The following is a 24,190-nucleotide window of genomic DNA, read 5'->3' as shown; positions in this document are numbered from 1 at the left end:
TAAATAAATAAAGCTTCATGTAAAAATTAGGCATTTGAAAAGACCCTCCAGCCAGGCTTTTTTTCACTATTCCTTCTATTTATAACTTTTTGTGAGAAATGGCCACTGTTTTGCCAAGCATTCATTAGAGCTTTTAATTATGCATACTGGTATTTTGTGCAAATTTTGGTTAACTCTTAGCAGGCATTTCTGATATTTCAGAGGGATGGATGCTGACTGAATGCATCCGATCTGGGTGTCTATGAACGTGCACTGTAACATCCTATTTTACTTTTCTTTTTTTATGAGATTGGGACAGAAATTAAATGCAAATAAGACAACACTGACAACTTTGAGCAAAGTTGGACCCAGAAGGAACATGTGAAACTTGAGTTATCAGTCTAAACGTGGGATAACTCTTTAAAATATTGTTGGCTTCTTTGGGCTTCTTTCTATAAAGAAAGTTATGATATACACATAATATCAAAATAAATAAATAATAATATATGTAATCAATTTTAAGAATAGAAACCATTCAGGAGAAGAAGCCCATAAAGTACATATTGCACTCTCTTGCTTCTTCTCTAGATATCTGAAGGATTTTTTTGTGCTACTTGTGTTCTCTGCAGTTGCTGTGCTTTGCACCTCTCCTCCTAGGGTTGTGTGCCCACAGCAAGCACTTGGTGTTTGTGCAGATGGAGCAAACTGATCACAGGGCAGCGTCTGCCCCACTAGGACACTGACCACGGTCAGATACTCTAGTTTACGTGCAAGCCAATACAGGTGTTCCTATGGCAATATCTGGGGGCATTTCGCCTGTAAACTTGGTAGCATGCCAAGCATTTGCAGTCACTTAGTCTCTCTCTCTCTCTTCCCCCTTAGGCATATATTCTCTTGAATGCTCATGTTATTCCTATATATTTACAGTAACTATTAAGTGTAGCCGTTATTAGCCTCTGAAAATGATCTGCCATTTGCAAACTGGGTATGGAACTTCAACCACTTTCATGTTCTGCTTATAAAATATACCATTACAAGGTGCTTTCCTGAAATGTCTTCTCTCTGAAAATTTCAGTCTGTGGTTAATCTTGCTCAGAGCTCCAGCACTGTTATTTCAAGTTCAGCCTGCAGTTTATTATAACTCTGCAATCCTTTTTTGAAGAACTGCTAACCAATTATTCTCCATCCTATGACTGTAGAGTTGTATATTTGTGCCAAAACCATAATACTTTGTTCTTGTCTCTACTAAATTGAATACTGTTTTTGCAGACCATTTCTCCAATTTTCCTACAGGCGTGCATATTAATAAGAATAAAGTTGTGCCTCTAAATCAGCCTTAACCAAGTCATTTAATGAAGGTCAGGGTTGTTTAAAATGAAGTCACAGGAGTCCAAAGGAGTGAATAGATGCAGATGGTGAGAGGAGAGCTGTAATATAGCAGCTAAAATCATAATAGTTCAAGCTGTGAAAATGTGAGCTCTAGGAATATTGTTTGTATTGTTGCACAGTTCCATAAGTAAATGTAAAGAAGTGTATCACTATACCAATACATATAATTTTACGTCCTTTTATGCTAATAATCCAAATAACCAGAATTAAGTCATTTTGCAGAATGTGGTTTCTCAAAATAATCAGCATGCATAATTATGTCTTTATGTAGGTGCATACTAACATGCATTTTCTTTAACAGTGCCTTTATTCAGGTTTGTTCCATAATTTCCATTCTTCATTGTATATACACGTGTAAACATGCATTCGGTGGTTGGAAAAAAAAAAAAAGTCGTCCCACTGGGTCTCATATTTACATCATTTCTCATTGTGGAAAGTGAAAATGTATATATTTAAAAGTGCTGATGTGATCACTGGAATGAATAATACAGATCAACCTAATGCAGCTTTTCTATGTACCTGCACAAAATCTGGATATTTATCTTATGCTTGCCAGTTAAAATGAGTAGTGATAATTTCAGTAAGAATGTAAGACTTCTTCAGGTAAAGGCTCAGGGAACCTTTGCCCACTTTCACTTATATTTTCATCTACAGTGGGCCAGCTGTAACAAAAATATAACACAAACAGTGTACAGACACTGATGAGGAACATTAGACTGTCTTGGCATGCTAATGAAATCCTTACCGAAATTCCTCCATCTCTTTCCTCTGCCCTCTTAATTTTTAAAGTACGTCTCATCATAAACTATCCTGATTGCTTGACTACTGAAACACTATTAATGTCTTTTCTTTCCACGGAGCCAAAGATTTTAAGGCTAGATATGGATCGTGTTTTCCCATATACATAGAACAAGGCATAGAACTGCACAGTACAATTTCTGCATCAAGCCCAGAGTGACTATATGAACCCTAGCATCTTTTCTGAAAGCCAGACTCAACTTTAAGCTGCAAGTGACGGCAAGTCTACTGCATCCATGTATGAACCGACCCAGGGGTTAGATTCTGATCTGAATTTCTTTATCCTCAGCTCCAAAATATAAACTGTCATTATGGTTTTATTTTCCGTGGCCTGCTAGACTGAAAAGGTGTTGGCTAATGGAAGATTTTCTAAGTTTTCACTTCGTTGGTGTCTAATCCTTTAATTCATTTCATTTTAAAGAAAAAATATAAAATAAAGTGATGTTCCTTGCCACACCCAGCCCAACACCTGGTCAAAGTTATTACACCAATTTTTATTTCTCTGTTCTCAAATAGAACAATAATCCCTCTAGATTAAAACAGTTTTCAACTCATTTTGCAGTTCTTACTGCTAGCTCCCTCTCAGAGAATATTGCCTTATGACTGCATCTGAGGTGAGCTCCAGTTGTGCTCCGTGATCTGATCTTTACCCCATAAGCCACCAACACAGTCATGTCTTGTGAGATTACTGCAAGAATCATCCACATTTGTTAAGCTAAGGCAAGACAGAGGCCATCAAAGCAGAAGTGTTATTAATTAGTACTTAGATTACTACAATGAATTACAATGAGTAGGAAGATTTCTTTAATTCTGCATTGAACCTTTCTTTTGAAACATAGGGTGGTTTCCTTACAGCAAAAGCCATAAGAAAAAAAAAATCAAAATAAACATGTGCTAATTACACTCCTGGACCTGCTTACATGTCAAAACTATTTTTAAAGTATTGCTTCATTGTTGAGGGTTAGTGTACTTTAACAGCTAGTGGCAGAACATGTCCTAAGTAGGGATTTTCCATTGCATACAGCAATTACAGACAATTGACATTTGATTATAATAACCGGCAAACTTTCATGAAATAAATGACACCTGAGCAAGTTTCATAACCTTTTGCCTCGCCCTACCCTGGAATGTATCTGTGCTGTGTGAAGGCTAGGAACATTTCAGTCAACTGAATTATTTCAAACCAAAAGAGTGCAGAGCTGTCCCGAGATGGGCTCTGCTAGCCAGCTCTTGTGCTGTTTGCAGTGACTTTTAGACCTATTTACTTAAGTGTAATTCTGAATACACAGACGGGAGCAAAATGGTAAAGGGAGTGGACTGTCCTCGCTGTCTGTGCAGGGATTATGTGCTTGCATCCAAAAGTCTCTGTGTGTCGTGGGCCTGTTTAACAGCGCCTTGCATTTTTATCAGTTCTCTGCTTACGTCAGTGAAGGCAGAGTGGAGGTGGCGCTGCCAAATCAGACTCATTTTGCACAGACGTGCAGGAATCGTGCCACTGTTTTTAGTGCCTGTTGTTTGAGCTGCAGCAGGCAGTGCACAACCGCTCAGCTATATAACTGTCTGTGGAAATTTGCTTGCTTAATGACCAAGCCCTGATAAACTACCAAGAGCGCACAAACAATGCACGAAGAGGGTTAGATTTGCCAATGAGTCTGGCTTTGAGTAGCGATGGGTCATGATATGGCACAGAAGAGGCATGTAAAGGTGTAGCTTTCAGCATGGATGCTAGAACTGTGTTTCCACAGACAGAAAGTTTCTGCTGCAAGGTCTGTTAACACTCACAATTCCTTATTCTACATGCTGAGTAATATGGAAGCAAAGTCTTCTTCCTTTGAAGAACAAAAGACTGAGAAAACGTATTTGTACCCTCTTGATTCTGACCAGAGCATGAAGCACTGCTACCATGTTATACCTTGAGATTTGTTGCCTAGATTGCTGCCTTTCAGTACCCTCAAAACTATCCTTCCCTGCCACACAGCCATTGCCCTTCACAATCATCTGCTCACCTCCTGGACCTTAGCTCAGGCTAAAGAGTGCAGCTGGAGCTGAGAAACTTTGACACTTCTTGCTTTCCTTTCATTCTGATAGGGAGGAACAAGCCCTTGCAATTGCAACAGTCAGTGTAACTGGTGTAAATTGGGATCACGGAGGAAGCATGGATAGTGTCCGGAAGATATTTCAGACACTAAGCGGCTGCACAGCACTGAGTACACTTTTACAATGTAATTGGACAACGGTTATTAGGTTCTTGGCAAATCCATTGTTTTCTACCCACTCTCAGTTTTCTGTTTTTTACCAGAGACTATTAGACTGTGGAGTTTATTCATCTTACATGTAATGAGCAGCTTAACAGTTCTGACACCTGAACTTTCGAGAACCCTCAAGAACTCTTAACTGCTTGGCTTGAAAAAAAAGTCGAGGCCCAGCACAGAACAGATGTATAGTAATAAACTTATCTCATAATGTCAAATGATTAAACAGTGGATTCTTTTTTACATTTAAATATACAAGACTTTCCATTAAGGGGCTTTGTTGACTCTGATAACAGTTTCACAACCATTAAGTTTATTTCTACAGCTATTTGGTAAAAGCTAATAGGGAAAATAATAGAAACTAATTGAAAAGCAAAGCAAACAGAGCAGAGCCCAGAATGTTTCAGTTAATAAGCAATAGAGATTGTATTGATTTCATTTTATAAACAACATTAATCCTCAATAACAATTAAAGTGTAGACAGGTTGCTTGTTTAAGTTATCAGATAAGATGGCCTACTCAGGTATATATCAGGGGCAGTAATTTGAAAAGGATATGAGGATTCAAGAAGCTATTGATCTATCCATCATGAGTTTGTGTCAAGATAAATGTTCTTGGTGAGGTGCACTAGTTCCATTTCAGCTTTCTTAAAACTAAAAGCTAAAGCTCCAGCTGCTGGAAAACGTTGCGAGCCTGGACAAAAATGGTAGATTTTCAAAAGTAGCTTTATGTATTTTCCTCTGAATTGTAGAGGTGACTGAAATGGGGTGTTGGATGTTGAGTGCTCCTCGTAAACAGATGGTGGAAGTGAGTGCTTGTATCCTCAAAGCAGAATCTGTACTCAAGCCTATGGGAAGGTTTGGTCCTGGGTATCCTCTGCTGGCAGAAAATTGCAAAAGCTGTTCGTGAGACACTTCTGCTCCTAAACTAGAAGCAGAACATAATCCCCTTCAAGCTTGTGGCTTAGAGCTATACTGAAGGATGGAAAATAATGATGAGAATGCAAATCCAAAGAAAAGCTTATTGCATTTTACACAAAGGACAGCATTGCAATATTCACAGCTCTGGTGTTGACAGGTATTTCCTTGCAATATGTCTGACTCTGAGTGCTAGGTGGTGACGGAAAGCCTCTCAAGGCATGTCGACATAGCCGACCATGGAGGTGTTCCTTTTGTTTAGCTGATGGTGTAACAGTGGCTGGGAAGAGAAGCAGAATGGCCCCAGCCTGGCCCTCTTTTAGTCTCGCGAGCAGCCTGGGGACTGAGCTCGGCTGGTCCTCCTCTGCAGCAGGGGATGGTGAAGATGTATCTCATTCTGTTGGCAGAGGTATCACTTGGCCTACTGTTGTCCTGCAGAAATTAGGCTAATTTTCAGGGACTAATGCAGCATCTATTGGATTAAAAAGGAAGGAGGTTAAAAGGAAGAAGGAGATTGAGTGTGATTCTGTGATCTCGTGTTAACCACTTTCATGGGAGAGAAGACACTGATGTCAGTTTCTGTTTTATTAAACATGCAGCACAAAAGTTTGAAATAGGCAGCAGAACAAGGACTGACACTGTTTTCTTCCCTCCAGCAGAATGTCTAAGAGACTACACGCTCTCCCTGGCCAAGAAAATATCTGATTATTCCAAGTAGTGTGGAACAGCTTCCATGGGAATAGAGGATGTTAATCCCAAACTGCCTTACAGGCTCTTCAAGAGAATTAATTCAAATTCTTTTGTGGTGAGGGGGGAAATTGAAGCCCATTCCCCTGTGGATGTGGGTGAGGTCTCTGGTTCTGAGCCAGGTGGATAAACCAGGGGTAACATCCTCCAGCTGTGCTTGGAGAAAAATGGAGCATGCTCCTACCTCAGACCATAACAGGGTCTGACTGTGGTACATGGTTTGAAACCCCTGTAAGAGTATCCTATGTCCTAGAAAAAGGTCAGATTTAACATAGGGTCTTTTCAACAGCACTTTCTGTTCTGTAGAAACCCTAGTGTGTGATACATGTGGACAACCTTATGCTAGAAAAAAAGGCCTTTGCTCTAGGTGGTGCTCTGAGAAGGTCTGTATGAGGGCAGTGCATTTTTTCTCCTTTCTGAACTGAAATGCTGTCGTCCACAAAAGAACGCTGGGATCAAACTCATGACTTTGGTGGAGAAGTAAAATCAAGACTAGCCATGCTAGAAGCTTGTAATTAAATATTCTTTGTTCAAGATAAAATGTATTGCACTGTATACAAATCATAGTTCAAAATGGAGCAGTACACTGCATATATTTGCATTCCTGCTTGTTTAATTTATATTTTTAATTAAAGAGAGCAATAGAGATGGCTGGAGCTAAGAAATGACTGAGAGATAAGCTAGCAAATTGACATAAATGGAAGTATACTGCCTAGATTTAGCATAGGAGACTAGAAAAGATGGTAACAAAAAGGAACCAAAAAAACTTGTCTGTCTTAAGGCAGAAGCTTGCAGTTGCCCTGGGTAAAAATTTCCTGTTAACTTTTGCAGCCCTTGGAGAGTAGCCGACTGTCATCAATTCCTAGTCAATATTTGTGTAATGCTCTTTGGCAAGTCACACCGTTTGCTATTTGCTCGATCAATGTATAATAGTCCAATGACTCAATATTATAAAACTCAATGACCTGTGAAACTTCAACATTTACATTTCTGTTAAAGTCTCAAATAGTTTTTTATTAGTAGGAACTTGAGCTAAAATGCCAATCAGATAAGCTTGATGACAATTATTAGGTATTTTCTTAGTCACATTGAGACAGATTCTAGTGCTTTTTCTAAAACTGAAAAATATGAAATGAATGAAACTACTCACAGGGAAAGATGAGGCTCATCAGACATTTGACATATTAGAAGATGTGGAGATCAAAATCTCTCCCAAGCAGCATCAAAACCTATTTGAAATTTCTGGCTTTATTTGGTCTACTTCTTATGGCATGTTGCAGTTATACCCAAATAGGCATAAAATATTTATTGTCCTACAGTGGAGAAACAGCAGAAACTACAGCAGAAACTCTCTGCGTGAACCACAATTAGTCATCTGGCTATCAACGTCTGTGTCACTTTGCTTGTTTTAGAATGGTAAATATATTACAGGATGAAATCCTGACCCCACTGAATTCAAAGTAAAACTCCCAAAGGAGAGTATCTCAGTCCTGATGGGGAGCATACCTGCCTTTCATTTACAACCTCCTGAAACACTCCCATTATAGACTGTTGCCCATGTTCACACTGGCTCCAGAAGCCACCACGTTGCTCATGTCAGATGAAGTGACAGGAATAAATGAGCACTGTGTGAAAGAGGAGCTGCCAGGCTGGGCATTCACCCATGGTGCCATGTCTCTGTGCAGGGCCACCAGCTTCTGCAAATGTATTTCTACTGATTGGGCACTCCCAATATGTTTCACTGCGCAGTCACACCTGGAAATGTGAACTGCTCCTGTAGGTGGCTTGCATGGCTTAAAGCTGTGTCTCTGACAGTCCTGAAAACATTAAAAACATGCAGGTGAGCCACCAGGTCTGAAAAGTAAATCAGGAAACTTGGTCTTAAGTGGTTACAGCTTCAGTTAACACTCATTGGTGGGTGGTGTCAGCACTTCAGTTCATTTTGGTGTAGGATCAGAAGGGTGAAGTTAAACGAAACTCAGCAGAGATGCCTGAGAGTGCTCACAACAGCAAGTATAACAGAGAGGCAGACCAACAACTTCCACTCATCTGTTATAAATCACCCCTCCAAGCTTGTTGTTAGGTGCTGCAGTGTTGTGAAAATCCTACATCAAACAAGGATACTGATTTGACCGACTGGCACTGAGTAGAAAGTTCAGGTATGCTAACTGTATGAATGTATCATTAGAGTAGCAGAGTTGCATGCTTGAGTTGTAATTCTGTGTTAAGAAAATAGATTTAGGTATGTACAGACATCACCACATAGACAGGAGTCCCTTCCCTTTTCTTCCCTTCCCTTCCCTTCCCTTGAAGGATCTTCAAGAAGATAGTTCACAGACATTAGTCAGAGCAACCATTTTGACAAATAGTCTTATTTATTTTTTCTGGTGAGAAACTGTTTAACAATCTATCAAGATTAGGCTCAATTGTTAAATGAAAACACTAACAACAAAAATGAAGCTCTTAGTAATAATCTGATCTGGTTAATAGTGAGGGCTGGAGCAAGGAGTGCTCTGCAGACCTTTGAGGCACAGCACTGGAATATTTAAGGAAAGAGAAAGCTAGCAGAGGATGTGATAGAGGACTTGAGAAGCTCTCTGCTGGCCAAGCCTGAGTTTGCAAGGGCAGTTATATGGAGCATACATAGATACCCAAATGAGGACTATCTGCAGCCCTTCAGAAGGTAGGGTACAAATCTGCGAATCTCAGCAGCCATACCATGAATACAGTGCTCGTTCCTTCAGCGAGATGTTGGTGATGTGCTCCTGCTCACAGCTGTTCATGTTTTACATTTCGAGCAGCCCCTGTGCACTGCTCCCACAGCCTTTGAGGAACAGGAATAGTTGAGATATGTGAGGCATTTCAAATAACACACTTGAGAGAAAAAATATTATCTGGCTGCAGACATGAGAAGAAAGATAAGGTTTGTGGTATTATTCCCATATCTCTGAAGAGCTTTTCTGACAATTTTTAACTGACTTGGACTGTGTTGGCTATGGTATGGCACCTCTGCTGCAGCAGTGCTTTGCGTCCCTCCCTTAGCACAATGGGCTCTGTTTACTTTGCACGGTATGAATGCTCTGTAAACACGTGTGTATATGTAAGTGCAGGTTGTTACATGCACTTACTACTTGAAACAGCTAAAAGCAACTGTTGGGTCACTATTTGCATGAAGAATGTGTGTGGGTTTATCATTATGCAAAAGGTATCAGACACACCTGCTAGAACAAATGAAACATTTCTAGAAAAAACAAACCTGCCTTTTTGCTTGAGTGAATATCTGCAGTCTTTTCTCGTGCATGTTGCACCATCTCACCACACTTGGAATGTCAACACTGGCTTGGGAAAGTTTGTGTCACCCTGATTCACGCAACCCTTAAAACAAATGCTCAGGAGACAAATTAGGTCTGAAGCAAGGTGAGGACAGAGTAAAGGGGGGAGGACAAGAAAGAGACAATCCATCTAGCAAGAAAAGCTAGGATTATGTCAACATGCCACAATGCTGTGCAGAGCCAACACAATATTCCTAAGCAGCATCACACAGTTGGACATAGCTACGTTAGGTAACTTCTTAAACTACCCCTGTACCACCAGTGCTTGCTTGTCAGAGCTTGGTGGCATTGCAGCTCAGCATTGTCAGAGCAGTTCTGCCTGTCTTGCAGGGTGCTTGAGCTGGGGTTACCTTGCCACATCTTTCTATTAGGATGGGCTCACGTCTATTTTCAGTTGGAAGGGGCATCTTCAGGCTGCTTGTGAAACCAGGCTCTCGTGTCTGGGAGAAGCAGTTGCCCCTGGGTCTCAGCTCTGCCTGAGGGCAGCCCTCATCAGGAGTCTCCACTGAGCTCAGGGGCAGCCTGCAGGTCCTGAGCCCTGTCATATTGCACTGAGAAATGTACCTTGCCTTCCTTTCACCCCTTCATGTGTATGAAAGGGCTTTGTTCAGATCTGGGAGTTAAAACACGCTTTGGAAGCTCAAGTTCAATATACCCTGCCTACCTTTTATTTATTCTGTTTGCACTGTAGTAAATGTAGTCTCACCCACAGCTTCCCCATTTAGAAAGTCTGTGAGGCTGCTGGGTCTTTTAAAAAAGCCCTGTTAATTGTGTTACATTGAATAAGAAAATTGGAGCTATCAATCACGTATGTATAAAAGGAATGAACAGGGTAGCCCTCTTGGGAATAAGCAATAAAAAACAAAACAAACAAAAAAAAAAACAGCAGTACAGAAGGCAAACCACAAATGTTGTTCATTATCTTCATTATTTGAAGTACGTGAACAAGAAACTACATGGCCATTGTAATAACAGTGACTATGAAGTAAAAGGAACAACAAAGCAGGGAATGCTAGTTTAGGATAAGGTGCACTAGGTAGCAATGTGTTTAGTATATTGACACAAAAGATATAAAGAAACTTCTGTTTTTCAATACCACTCAGTGTTAGGTACTACATTTGCTGTGCATGGATGAAACAAGGTTTAATAAGAGACACATTCAGTCCTAAGAGGTAATTTACCCTTAGCGTACCCTCATTGCAAATATAAGAATTTTCTTAGTTTAGTAATTGTGTATTTGTTCATACAATTCTGAAATCTGTTTTCAGTGTTGTGAGAAGAGTACACTTGCAGTGCCCTGAGCCTGCCACAGTAATTCCATGTTTCCAAGCCAGTAGACTAGCGATATGCCACTTTGTGTTGGTTTCCTCACCTGCATCACTTGTCGTCTACCTAAGCCCAGTTAGGCCTGTTTTGTTTTTGCTTTCCCCTCCAAATCTTAATTAGTGCTCAGACCTTTGGTGGAGAAGGAAAGACTTGAGTATAGTTTCTCAATCTCTCTCTGAACTCAGAGGTCATCATGAACCTGGTTAATCCATGCTGTCAAATAACAAGGCTTTCTGCTCATGTCAGTGAAAGAGAATTGAATTGAAGCCCGTATTGTTAATGTCAGGTTTATAAACCACAACAGAAAGGGAGAATGATGCTACCGAGGTAAATGAAAGAATAATGTACATGCATATTGTGTCTTTATATCCCCTTACAACTGCACACAAATTGTGAAGCAGATTTAGTGAAATCACGCTAGTTTCCCAGGTGGATTTCTGAATGAATGAATGAATGAGCAAACAGTGAAGATAGTAAGCCAAATTAATCTTTCAAGTCACTCCACTAAGCTCCCCAATTTTGCATTTTTTTTTAATTTATTTTTATATTTTGGCCAGTGGGGTGATCTCTGAAATGAATTTGACCTGCTATTTTATTTTAAAGACTAAGACCTTGGTCTTGCAAAGATTATCACACCTGTTTCTGGTTAAGCATGTAAGAAATCCCAAGGAATTCAATGTGATTCTTAGCATACTTGAAGTTCTGCATGTTTTGCATCATCAGATCTGGCACCCCCTATCAGTGTCAACATGTATCCTTGCAGGAAACCATATTATATCTGGAAGTAATGAGTTGCATATCAGTCCTCTTGTCTGAGAGGCAATGTCATCTGCATAGGAACTGATTGAAAATGCTAATAAAAAATGGAGACAATAGGAAAAATAAACAAGCACCAGAAACACAGTGCTACAAAAAAAAAAAAATCAGAATACAAAAAGATATTCAGTGATGAAATCTGACAAATCAAGCTCTTCTTGTCTTTACGTATTACAAGGAAGGATACATGACAGCATAAAGAGTACGTATTTATTACAACCCACAGAATACCTCTCGTTTTCCTGCTATGCTCTTGTGACCTGTCAAATATATCTTCTGCTATAGCATCTGACTAGGAAATAAAATGAACTGTTATCTGCTGTAATTTCTCACCCCTTGAAACAGTATAAAAACAGAGCAGATGCATACAGCTTAGCTAGTTAAAGGCCTAGGTAATAGTCCCTGATGAGGAAGCACCCATGCTATCGTGTTCTCCATAAATATATTCGAGGGAACACCACTGTCCAGAAGAATCGCTTTGGTAAACTGTTTGGTGATGAGCTCACATTTCCCTGTAGAAACCATAAAATGTGCAGAAAGGCAGCAAAAGAGAATCTCACATACTTCGGCTTTTGGTACAGTTGTTTGCATTTTCCAGCTGCCAGAATAAATGATGAAAAATAGCTGACATCTCAATTCTTTCTAGTCAAAAGCATTAAATCCTTTAGGCTTTCAAACAGTTAGGACAACTCCATTAGGACAACTCCATTATATCATTATGTTTTATTCCTCCAGCTTAGATTTTTATGTACAAACAAAATTCTCAACGGTTAAATAGCACTCATCATCCATTATCTTAAAATTAGGCCTATAATCACTACAGGTTCCCTCTGCATGTAGGAAGCTAGTAATGGGGCTGGGAAGTGCTGGTCTAGTAATATCATTTATTCAGATTACGAGTATCATCTTAACTTTGATTATAAGGGAACTGAATTATCAGGACTGGTGCACCTTTGTGGATGTATCATGGATGTGATGATGATTTATTATATTTTTAGCTTCTCTGGTTTCCCTATGCATGTGTTATACAAGTTACCAGTGGTTCTTCTGTTGATGGATGTGAGATATTTTTCATTTGGCTGTTTTGTTTTTAGCATAAGTCTAATTTGCTAACAATACATCAGCTATTTTTTCTTGCCTATGATTTCTGGAGACCAACCCACATGGTCAACTTCTCTCATTGCATCATTTGGCACAAGGATTCCTTTCTTTAACTCTCCCTATCTTCTCTCCAGATGATACCATCCTACTATCTCTTGATAGAAACTTTCACAGCACTGCCTGAGGAGAGGGAAAATCCCAACACACATGCATACACGTGAGTACCAGAAGCATCCTCTCAAAAATGCTTTCAGAAAGGATTTACTCTTAATGCAGATCACACAGGCTAAAATCAGCCTCTCTGTTAGGCCTAATTACATCCCTTATATAAGTGGAGCCAGCTGTTTGTTTTTTTTTTTTTTTTTTCCAGCTCCTTTAATTCCTAGAAGGTTACTCTAGCTCAGTGCCTATCAGGTTGCTGTTGCCTAGGATTTTACAGCTGTACTTAGAGAAGATAATCTGTGATCAGTCCATCTCATCTGTATGATCACAGGTAAGCTTGGTTTCTTCAAGAGCACTTCATCACCCTTGCTTGTTTCCCCTTTTTCTGACATGTTGCCCTCCATCATGTGGTTGTTCTTCAAAGGAGGAAATTACTGGAGCACCCAAGACAGTTTCTCATACCCAAGAAATTCACTCATAGTTTAGCTTCAGCAGTGACTTGGAGGGTGGGTTGACTTTTCTTCTGGCTGTGAGCACTCATCCATGCAGAAAGCAACTCCATGGTGTGGGGTGTTTAAAGGAACGAAATGTATCTCATATCCCAGTTCTTTATTATGCCAGACATGTTGGAGGGCTTATTTTGAGCTGTGGTAGATGTCTTTTTTTTTTTTTTTTTTCCCTATTCAACAGAAAATGTTTAGACAGTTTGAAGAACTCTTGTCTCCCTTCCTCTATTTGAGCTCAAGTCTTCAATTAGATGTAATTGAAAAAGGTGGAGTAAATGGCAGGTGCCTGCCTCTTTTGGAAGCCATAATTATGACTAGCTTGCAGACTTGGAATTTTGATGACTGAATAAATAAAGAAGACAGATGTGTTTGTGTACACACTGACAGCAGTATTGACAAGATGACACAGTGACATTCGTGTCTCTGTAGACCGTAGAATGAGGTGAAAAAGTGAGGGGTTTGGGCTACTTTCCCCCTCTTATTTGGAAAATGAGTATCTGTTTTTTTTCATCTTCTTGTCTGTGGATGAGGTGAATTTCTATTGTGCCTAGGAAAAATAAATAGCTGTAATTGGGACTTTGGCATTCATTTCTGCTAGCTATAGGATTCCCATTCAACATATTCAACAGAGGTCTTCTCTTGTATTTCTCTTTCCACTCTTACTCTTCTTGTATTTTCCCAGTGTATTCTGCAGGTAAGAAATGATCTTGAATCTGATTAAAAATAGAATGTGTTTCCAGGTAATTCTGACTCCTAAAATCAAAGGGTTTCATAAAAAAATAAAAAAGAAAAAGTCTGTTCAAAAAACCCCTTTAAAGTCCTATCTTAGACTTGTCTGTTGTGTGATATTTTTACCAAAGAGCTTTTTTTTTTTTTTTTAAAAAAAAGACAAGTATTGCTTTGAGTGGAACAATAAAATAGTTGGGTAACCAGGTTCTTTACAAGGTCTTCATGCTCATTCTGCCATAGCTTACCCGTGGTGATGCTGGGGGCAAAACAAGTTCTGCTAACAAACGAACTGAGAACAAGCTGTTATCTAATCTAGGTCTTAATAAAATATTGATGCTTCTGAGACATTAACTATTTTCTCTTCATATATTGTTAACCTGCCTATCATTATTGTATTTGATATAAAAAAAAATATTCTCAAAACACTGTTTGGTCAGCAGTTCTCTGTTTGTTGGGCTTTTTTTTTTTTCATTATCTTGTATGTTCAAGATTCATGCATTCATGTGTTATCTTGTTGCATTCTGTGTATGCAGTCACAGCATGGTCACTGTTGAAAACGACTCCGGATTTTTAATTTTACAGACCCTATGAGAAAACTGCTGGGTATATTTTTAACACATATCCTGAGCGATGTTCAAGAACAGTGTGTTAAGATAATTTCTTTTATGCGTTGTAACACAGGCTTCATACGTGGTTGGACTTCACTCTGATGCTGCTCTTGCTCTGTGGGAAGGGTTCCAAATTGCTGTGTCTTACAACTTTCTTCTCTTTTGCTGATATGTAAACTTAAATAACCAGCAAGTAAATTAAAATAGTGTGATGTTTATAAACATGTTGATGGTATACATGGGGCTGGGGGACTTCAGTGTGAGGTGTGGAAACATAAGTGGGTCTTTATTTTCTTGTCACTTAGGAATTTGCCTCTGTTGTAAAGACAATTTCTTGTGAACAGTATCTAAGAAAGCCCATGCAAAGAGTAGTTAGGATTGCCTAAGGAAACAGCTTTACTCATCTGTTTATCCTGCAGAAAAAAAAAAATAAAAATCAATTGCCAGGGCTATGCTTTCATTGTTCCCAAAGGAATAATAGAGGTAAAGAAACCATCTAAAGTGAGGGCAAAACACCTAAGCAAATAGTGAAGAAGAAAGGACTTGAAACAGCTTCTAACAGAATGTCTCTTCCAATGTTAGACTATTATGGCTTTTTAGACTGGATTTTTTGGAATTCAGTTATTCTCCATTAGCTCATACTTCCTTTATGTTTTCCCCTGCTATTCTACTCACTGAAATAGCTTATTTCTGTGGCTGAGTGCCCATGATGTTGTATAGCGGGGCCCTTCAAACTGAAAATACTTCTTTCCCTCAACCAAAACAAAGGTTCATGCCTGTGAGACATCTGGCTTCTAATCATTGTACCCACTATTGTGTGCTCCTTTGTTGTGCTTTCTAGACCTGCAAAGTCACATCTGCCTTTACACACTTGTACAATGTGCATTGTTTGCTCCAACAAAGCTGTTTTGACATATGTCCTGTTTCTACCACATAACTGGCATGATTCCTCGAGTAACTTCCTTGTGCCCTAGAACTGTGCCAGTTTTATACCAAATGCAGAAAGTGCTGAACTATATCAATATTGTGAGTTTATTCTTGTGGAATTAGCTCACTTCTGCCTCTGTTGGCTTGGTCTTTCTGTTCAAATGTATTCTTTCATCTTTCTTCATTAAGAGCCGTGCTGTTGTTGCATGCTCAATGAATATAATATATATATCATTGCTGTGAGAGCTCAGTTCAGCTTTGTTGCTTTAGATGATGAAGTAACCACCCATTCCATGCACTGTGGAATAGTAATCTAGAAGATGGGAACACATGCTTAAAATTCCTGGATATGGAACTAATTATTGATTACAGCCCTCCTCCTACTGAAAGCACTATAGCTAATGTATAACATTAAATTTGTAGTTAGAAAATGAGCAACAGGTACATTTAATAAAAATAAATTGCATTTACTCTCTAAGGTCATCTTTCTGCCTGGACTGGTCTGAAGTAACCCTGAGAAGTTCATTGCCAGAGGAGCATTTCCTTCTGATATGACTGTGGCACATAGTATGGCATTTTTGTTTGTATGATTTATTCTTGCTTCTCTTTCCTTTATTAAAATAAAGGAAGGCAAAACACCCAATGTGCAGATAAAGCTGCTTGCGTATCACAAAGGTGATAGCAGAGCTATCTTTGTCATTGGATCTACCTCTTTATAACCTTTGTCACTGCCAGGATGTCAGATAAGTTTGTCATATAACAGTGGTTTGAATGAAGGAAAACTGTGTTGTGAAGATAAAAAGGAAGGAGAAGAGGGAAATTGTTTCCATGAGCTCTTATTTCATTCTTCCATTTATTTTTTATTATTTCTAATGATATTAAAATTTAAAAAAAAAGTCCTTATTGTGGTTGTCCCCCTTTTTCCCTGCTCCACATACACACAAATCACCCCCTTCGGTCTAGTTAAAGAGAGGATAAAGAAAGAGAATAGTGGGAAAATTAAAATATTATTACAAGTATAAAAACTTGGCATAAAATGGACAATGCACATCCATCTATAACATGAAAATACTGCTCTAAGGTCCAACCATCTTCCTCTTATACAATTTGGAGAGCTGGGGACTGTGAGGTGGAGCTGCAGGGGAGTGTTAACATGAGTAAGAAAGGAAACAAAGAGAAGCCCTCTAATCACAATAGTTCAGTGCAACTATTGTCCTGGGTCTGTGAGTCGGAAGAGACCCTCTTTCACAAACTCTTTTGTATTACTACAAAATATTTTGAACAAAAAATATTTGTGTTTCAAAATATAATTCAAAAATTAAAAAAAAATATCACTCTTTAGCAAGAAAACTTGCATCTTCTGGGGTTCAAGCAAGTCTGAAGATCTAAGTGTATGAGCCACAGAGAAATGGAGCAAAATTCGGTGAAAAGATAGTAAAAAAAAAAAAACAAACATTATTCTGGTCCATATATGTGGCAGATCCACTTACATCTCAAGTCTGTTTTGTGCTGATGTGGGCTGACATGGGTGAGTGGAGTACACCTGTGTAGCGTTTGCTTCCCTCACAGGACTGGTCTGAGTGCACTTATATCAAGCCTCTGTCCATTGAGTCTGTGTCCAAAGATCCAGTTCCTGACAGCAAAATCCCCTGCTGGATGTTCATATCAAATGCACTAAAGAATGATTTTAAAAGTTAGAAGTATATATATGGAAACTGTTTAGTGGTACCTCATCTAGAACAAGTAAGGTACTATTAAAACATTGAAATTGATTATGCAGTATGTTGGAGTGCATGTAATTTTGAGTCGTGCAACATGTACTGCAGAGTGTAGAAACATGTTACTAGCAGGATGTGACTGATATGTTATAAATGATTGTCAATTTCAATGCAATTTGGAGCTTTGCCAATTAAGCTTTTGAATGAACACTTGATTTTGATGATGTTCTTATGCTTACATAAAAATATCCTTTATTATGCCATATAAACTGTGTATTGCAGTAGCTAATGTTCCAAAAATGTATCTTATGTTCCAATAATGACTTTAAATCATCATGGGAATTCACCATTTCCCTTGCAAGTTGGTGTTCCAGTAGCAATTCTCTCAAATTTTATTATTAAATTATTCACCTGAAAGCTGCAGGCTGATTTTGTCTGTATGACTCCAGAACTACTGCAAAAAGTCTGTATTTTCAGTGGGAGGAAAGTAGACTAATTTTATAATTTTGAAAAAATGAATGAGATAAATATTTTCATGAAGTGATCAGTTAGCAGGAAAGAAAGTTATCTCCCCCAGAATACTGAACTGGTGTGTCTATTACAGTATGCCTCTAGGCACATTCAGACACCAAGTCCCTCATTTTGCGCACACATTTTTTCTATGTTCCTAGGCTGTTTCTTCCTTCACTGAATAATTATACTCAATGTGATATAACACACTGGCTTAATGCAATGAGTAAGTGTTCCCTTAAGCAAAATTATTAATTATTTGAAAGTATCATAGACATCTGATGTAGAAAGCATTTTTAATGTCCTTTGACAGTGATGTTTCGCTCCTAGTATTTCTGCATAGGCATCCTAGTCTTTAGGGATGAGTTGCCCCTGTTTAGACATGAGTTGTTAATAATCCATGAAAAAGTCATTTTCTGTTTTGTGTGATCTGTTGAGTACACACACATATGCTTCAGCTAACGTTAATTCCATTGAAAAGGAAAGTCGCTCTTTGGATATGCAATGAATTGGTTCCATTCCATCACCAATTTCTGTATCAAGACGTGCATTTGGGAGGGTTGTTACTTCCTAAGGTACTCTGTTGGGTTGCTACTCTATGTAGTTCTTGAAAAGCTCTCTCAGGATGCTTTCTCTCTCTTGCAAAGGGCAACATCTGTCACCTTATCAGCAACCAATATGCAATGCTGTTTTTCTTTCAATACAGTTTACTATCTCTTTGTCTCATCTTAATCTCACAGCAATTTCAACTGTGGTATTTTCATTGTGCATTCTGTTATATTTCTGGGTTTGTTTTTTTATTTCATTTTATTTTATTTCCTGGAACATTTTAAGAAGTTCTTAGGAGTTTTCTCTGCTTCAGTCGTTGGCATAGCATAACACTGTCCTGACAATGTGTCCGCAGTCATTTCCTGTTCTAAGCACTGCCATATCTCATATTATATCGCTGTGTGTAACTCCTGGCTAGTTGTGCCAGGAAAAAAGGGTCTCAATTTGATTTTTTTCATAAAAAAACATGGATATATTTATTTGGCTTGCTACTACAAATATTCTTCCTCTAGGTTGTGACCGGGTGAATTCCAGGCCTGTGGAGGCCAATGGAAATTTGGCACTTGGTTTCAGTGGAGCCAGGATTTCCACTGAGATTTTTGGCTGTTTGGAGAATTAGAACTGACAATGATTGTTGACAAAAACCTTGGAAAAACACAGCACTTAAGAAAAGAAAACAACAACAACAACAACAAAAACCAACACATGATTCAGTCACTTCTGTTACTATCAAATAATGATTTTTTTTTTCCAACATTGTGAAAGTAATTCAAACAACTCAACTGTATGTTTTGCTTGGCACTTCTTTTGAATCATTACCTGTTGTTATTTGTGTGATGATAGGATCAAGGAGTCCTAGCCACAGATAAGAAACTCCTTGTTGTATAAACAGAGTGAAAAGACAGCCTCCTTAAGGCTTGCCAAACAGGTACCTACCAAGATATGAGGGAACATGGGAAAACACTACAGCTACACTGATCAGTATTTAGGTTGTGCATTGGCATTGCTTAGGCAGTGTATTGGTACCCCAGCAGCCTCTTCTCAGTTTTTTTTTTTAGGTGTCATGACAGAGGAGAATTTTACAAGACATTTTGAGGGATATAGGGGAGGTCTGTGCAGGTGTTCATGGACTTCTTTTTTTTTTTTTTTCAAAACAAGAAGAAAAGAGAAAGTTGCGTGTGGATGAAACGTCTAGAAAGTGGGTAGGGGAGGCTGTAGTTATGAGCTGCTGCCTTTGGCAGTGAGAATAATGGAGGTGACAGAAGAATAAGTCTGGGAAGTGCAGGGAAACACCTGTGAAACAGCAATAGCACTAACAGCAGGACCACGGAAACTGGGAGGCCTTTCCTCAGGAGAGGGAGCTATCTCAACTCACCTCTCCCCTTGTCTTACTGTCCTCAGTGTGGCTTCTTACCACATATCTCTGGTCATTCTAGTATTGGTTTTATCCAGAATCCAAAATTCAGAAGCTCATTTCAAATAACTATCCATATCCAGACACTTCTCTCACACCATCAACAAATACTTTTGGAATTGGATATAGCCCAGCTGGAAATAAGAACAAATTTTCTTGAAAGATTTCTGGTACGGACAGCATTTGGCTGCATTGGAGACATTTTGAAAGGAGTACTTTTTCATGCTATTTCAGCATTTCTTCAGCCAGTTAAAGCCAGGAAGTGTAGGGATTATATATAAATATATATATATAAAGAAAGGGACAGAAACCTAATTACAAAGGCACAGTAACTGATACAATAGGCATGGGACAGGCAGACTTCTTACTTGAAAAAGTAATGTGGGTTTCAAACAATCTGTGATATAGATTCAGGCTGATTACTCCTTCAATGCAACTTTGGTTCATTTTTGCTTGTTATAGTTGGGTCCAAAACAGATCCTGTCCCCTAGATATTTTTAAACTTTGAGGCTGTTTGAAATCTCCACCTTCATTATATGCATCTCCCTCATGTTGCATCTCCAGCAACACAAGAGAGCATCTTCTCGGTAATACTGGGGCTCAGAGACTGCCATGTTTTAGGTACACATATATTGCACTTAAACATGAAGAGTATAGCCTAACCTCTGTCTTTATAACTGCTGAGCTGGTAATTCAGTGTAGGTGTTTGAAACATTCATTTTGATTTTGAGGCTTGTACCCCACTCTATTTAGATATCACAAAGTAGATCTCCTTTTCTTTTTCATCTCAGGTTCACATTGTTCTCTCTTTGATTTGTGGTACCACATTCTTCTGCCTCCACTTCTTCAGATTTTTGTTTCCTTCTTACTTTTTCTGATCCCTTCCTATCTGAGCACTTTGCTCATGGAGACACTCTTTATATGGGACTCTATTTTTCTGATAGCGGTGGGAAGAGGAGATAAATATTGTTCTTGTTTGTGAGCTTGGGTGAGCTTTATCGTGTGTGTTCTTTTGACTGCTAAGCCATATTTCCTGCTTGCTTTGTTACCCACAGCAGTATGTAACTTTCCTTCCTTTGTCCTATTCAAATTCTTAAAAACGGAATCAATTCAGAAAGCAGCTATGGGTTCACGATTTCTGAATTTTCTGCTTTCCTTTTTTTCTTTAACTTGCAAGCAGATTCTTTAACTTTATGAGAACAAGCACTTAGCCCTAGCTTATCTGTGCCATTCCAGAGGAGCTCAACACACTTCTTCAGTTTGCCAAGGTGAATACTCATATCCTCTCTGACCACAGCAGGTTAAGAGTCAGAAGTGGTACTCTTGTGCTTGTGAAGGTGGGTGTCTGCCATTACAATGGCTAGAACCGGGAAAGAAACAGTTTTCTTGTCCCACAGTTTGGTTTCAAAATTGTGGCGTCTTAGCGTAGTGATACATTAGAAAACTGTTTTAAAAACTTTATTTTCACTATTCAGTCAGTAATAATAGAGCTTTCCCCCAAGGCCTGATCCCAAACTTATTGTAGGCAGCCACTTTTTGCATTTGATGGACTTCATACCTGAAGATATTTCAAAGCAATTTCTTTGTTGATTTTTGACAGATATTAGGAGTTTCACATGGTTTCTCTTTGGAGCTCAGTGCATTTTCTCAGGTTTACAGATGTTGAACCTGAAGCATACAAAAAGGACTCCCCAAGGACATGCTTTGGGTCAGTAGTATGATCTTGAGCAGAACCAGCATCAAAAGACTGGCCTTCAGGGTATAGGACAGAAAGTACAGACCAGGCAATAACAATAATCCTAATGTTTTGATTCATTTATGATTCCAATGGCAAGTACGAGCTTAGGATATGTTAAACTCAAGCGGATGTACAAGTTTATTAATAAAGTCCTGTGCAACGCTTAATACTGCTTCAGTTGGTAGGAAGCCACTGGAGTTGAATAATAAAGCACTGATTCAGAGGGAGCAGCATGGCATTCAGGGATCATCTAGTGCATACATAAAAGAACTACATTTTACTGCATCCCAACTGGCTGTGCCTAATGCTGATAAGAGCTTCAGAGTCCCAACTCAGCCCTTGAGTCTCTGTGTAGCTTAAGCTTTAAGGCACTATTCTCAGGACCTTTTTTTTTTTCCCTTTTTTTTTTTTTTTTTCCTCCTCTCAGTGGAGAAATAGCAACCCAGTAGCTGTAAAACAAACTACAGATTGTTATGCTCTCTCGGTGGGGTCACATCCTAAGCAGTTGTTCCAGCGTGAAAAGATTTTATGCTCTATATTCTGCTTGGACAGGGCTTTTAAAATCAGATTGACTTCTATCAAATTTAGTGTTCTATCCTAGACTTTCCTTGAGGGCTGAAATGTGTATGCCTGCAGCATGAGCCTCAGTTAAATTTGTTTTGCAGATCATATATATGGTAGATGGGAGAAAAAAATAAATATTAATTCACTTTTTTCAAAATGTTTGCCAGGTCCTTTTTGGCACAAACAGTGAAGAGATGATAGTTAAACAAGCTAATACAGACTCCTGTCAGTAAAGATTTCAACCTTTTTCTATCAACAGCTAAGAATTACAACTGTCTTCTCTCACTGCTGGAGCTCTTGATGTTTCAAGCCATAAGTTGTCAGTTGTGACTGGATTTTGCTCTCAGAAACTGAAAAAAGCAACTTTCTTGGGTGATTTAAATGTTATGCTTTCTGATATATAGGGAGTTCTGAGCCATCTTTAATTCTTCCATTGCTCCATCTTTTTACACTGTTCCTGCTCCACTAGATCAATGAGCCACAAATTTCTCAATATATAGTTTGTTATTCTGGAGGATGTTTGTGTTCCTTTTTTGTCTTTTGGGGTTGGGTCTCAACTGAAGTACCCTTTTCTGTGTTGTCCTTTTTGCCATAGATGCTTTCTCCCTTTACATGGAGTTTTTCTTGTTATTGTCAGTCTAGATATAGCACGTTTTTTCTTTTTCCCAAGTTACCCTGAGGCTCTAATCGTATTCTTCCACTGGTTTTCCCATAGTCAGAAAATGCTGCTTCTGTTGAACCTAATGCCTATTGTAGACCTAGGCAATTTAAGCCCTTGTGTGTTCTGATGTAATTTTTGTGTCTTGAAATCAACCCAAATGCATTTTAAGGAAGTAATGTCACTTAAAGTGTTGTATCTGTCCAGACTCGTTGGGCATTATTGTGGTAAGCGTTAGCTGTCATAATACCATGAGTTACGTGGGTCATCTGTTGCTGGGTTCCAAATTAAACTGCCTTATTGCCTCCAGTCTTTTGTCATCTTTGGATTTTCTCAGGTAAATCCAGTGGGCTTCTTCATTTGTGTGATCCTGAGTATTTTGTCAAGGTCTGTTTGTCCTCCAGTGTTTTGCCCTGGAGCTCTTTGCCCCTGTTGCATGTGTGTCTTTCACTCAGCATAAGATTTTTCCCTTCATAAAGACTGCAAGGCTCTGCAGCCTAGGTTCATTTGCAAATATCCGATTTATTATTATTATTATTATATTATTATTATTATTTCTGTTTGTATTCTCTGTTAAAGAACAGCCGTCTATCACATTTCATTTTTTCCTTGGAATATAGCAGGCTTCAAATTTTTGTGATGGGATTTCACTTTTTCTTCTTTCTGTCTGGATTAACTAAAGACTGTAAAAACCTGTCAACAGCTTCAGAACCCACTGTTGTCAGAAACAAGAAGATGCTCTGTTTATATTTTTTCCTAACATCTGGGATCTCAGACTCAAAATAAACAACTTGCTGTATCATTCCAGTTTAGTGTAATCTCAAAGAGATTCAGCTCCAGTGGAGCTTCTGGGTGTGCCATTTTCCCACCAATATATTGTCTTATCTCTTTCATATGTGTAGCACTCAAAGTTCAGTGATCATTAGGTACTTAAATTTGGACATGGAAGAGATGAGCCTTTTATTTCTAGGTCTGGTTCCATCTGGATGCTCATAACATGAGTCTGACTGAAGCCCAAACAGACCCCTCCCGGAAAACTCAAAGCATAAAGACAAAAGCCTTAGTAACAAAAGGAATGGTTTAAGCTCCACCTGCTGAAGGCACAAAAATCAGTCCAACGACTGATGGTACTTGTGGAGTAGAACTAATTTGGAGATGCCATAAAGAACGCTCACCATGGTCAGCCATGAAGCTGTGCATGGTATTTCAGTTAGGATTGAGGCACACTTTAGAATAGTATCTTTAACTTCATCAGGAATGAATCAGGAATTAATGATGTAAGTGGTCATCATAGAGCAGAGGTAGGTCATATTTAGCCCAGTTTATTGCTTGTCTCACTCCTATGACTGCTTCCTGTCTATGTGGAAGACGCTCTGTAAGATGCAACCTTAGGAATGCAGATTTTAAAAATTCCTGCTGAAGCTTAAGCCATGAAAGAACAAGGACTGAC

General features: G+C 38.8%; 1 long non-coding RNA gene across 7 annotated transcripts in view; it reads left to right on the top strand.

The window, feature by feature from the left end:
* The window catches only part of LOC310895424, a 105,776-nt gene that overhangs the window by 57,795 nt on the left and 23,791 nt on the right, over positions 1 to 24,190 (top strand). For 3 of the 7 annotated variants that reach the window (XR_014580669.1, XR_014580673.1, XR_014580674.1), the window contains exons 1-3: positions 7,252 to 8,241; positions 12,792 to 12,874; positions 13,028 to 13,150. The exons of 3 other annotated variants lie outside the window; for them this stretch is intronic. This is a non-coding gene — a long non-coding RNA (uncharacterized lncRNA). Of the gene's footprint in view, positions 1 to 7,251; positions 8,242 to 12,791; positions 12,875 to 13,027; positions 13,151 to 16,068; positions 16,452 to 24,190 lie in introns of those variants that run through there. One more of the 7 variants, XR_014580675.1, reaches the window with a different exon arrangement.

The sequence above is a fragment of the Anser anser genome (assembly GCF_964211835.1).
Source record: "Anser anser genome assembly, chromosome: 2".
Lineage (NCBI taxonomy): Eukaryota > Metazoa > Chordata > Aves > Anseriformes > Anatidae > Anser > Anser anser.
Note: the sequence above shows the minus strand (reverse complement) of the source record. Positions and strands in the feature narration are given on the sequence as shown.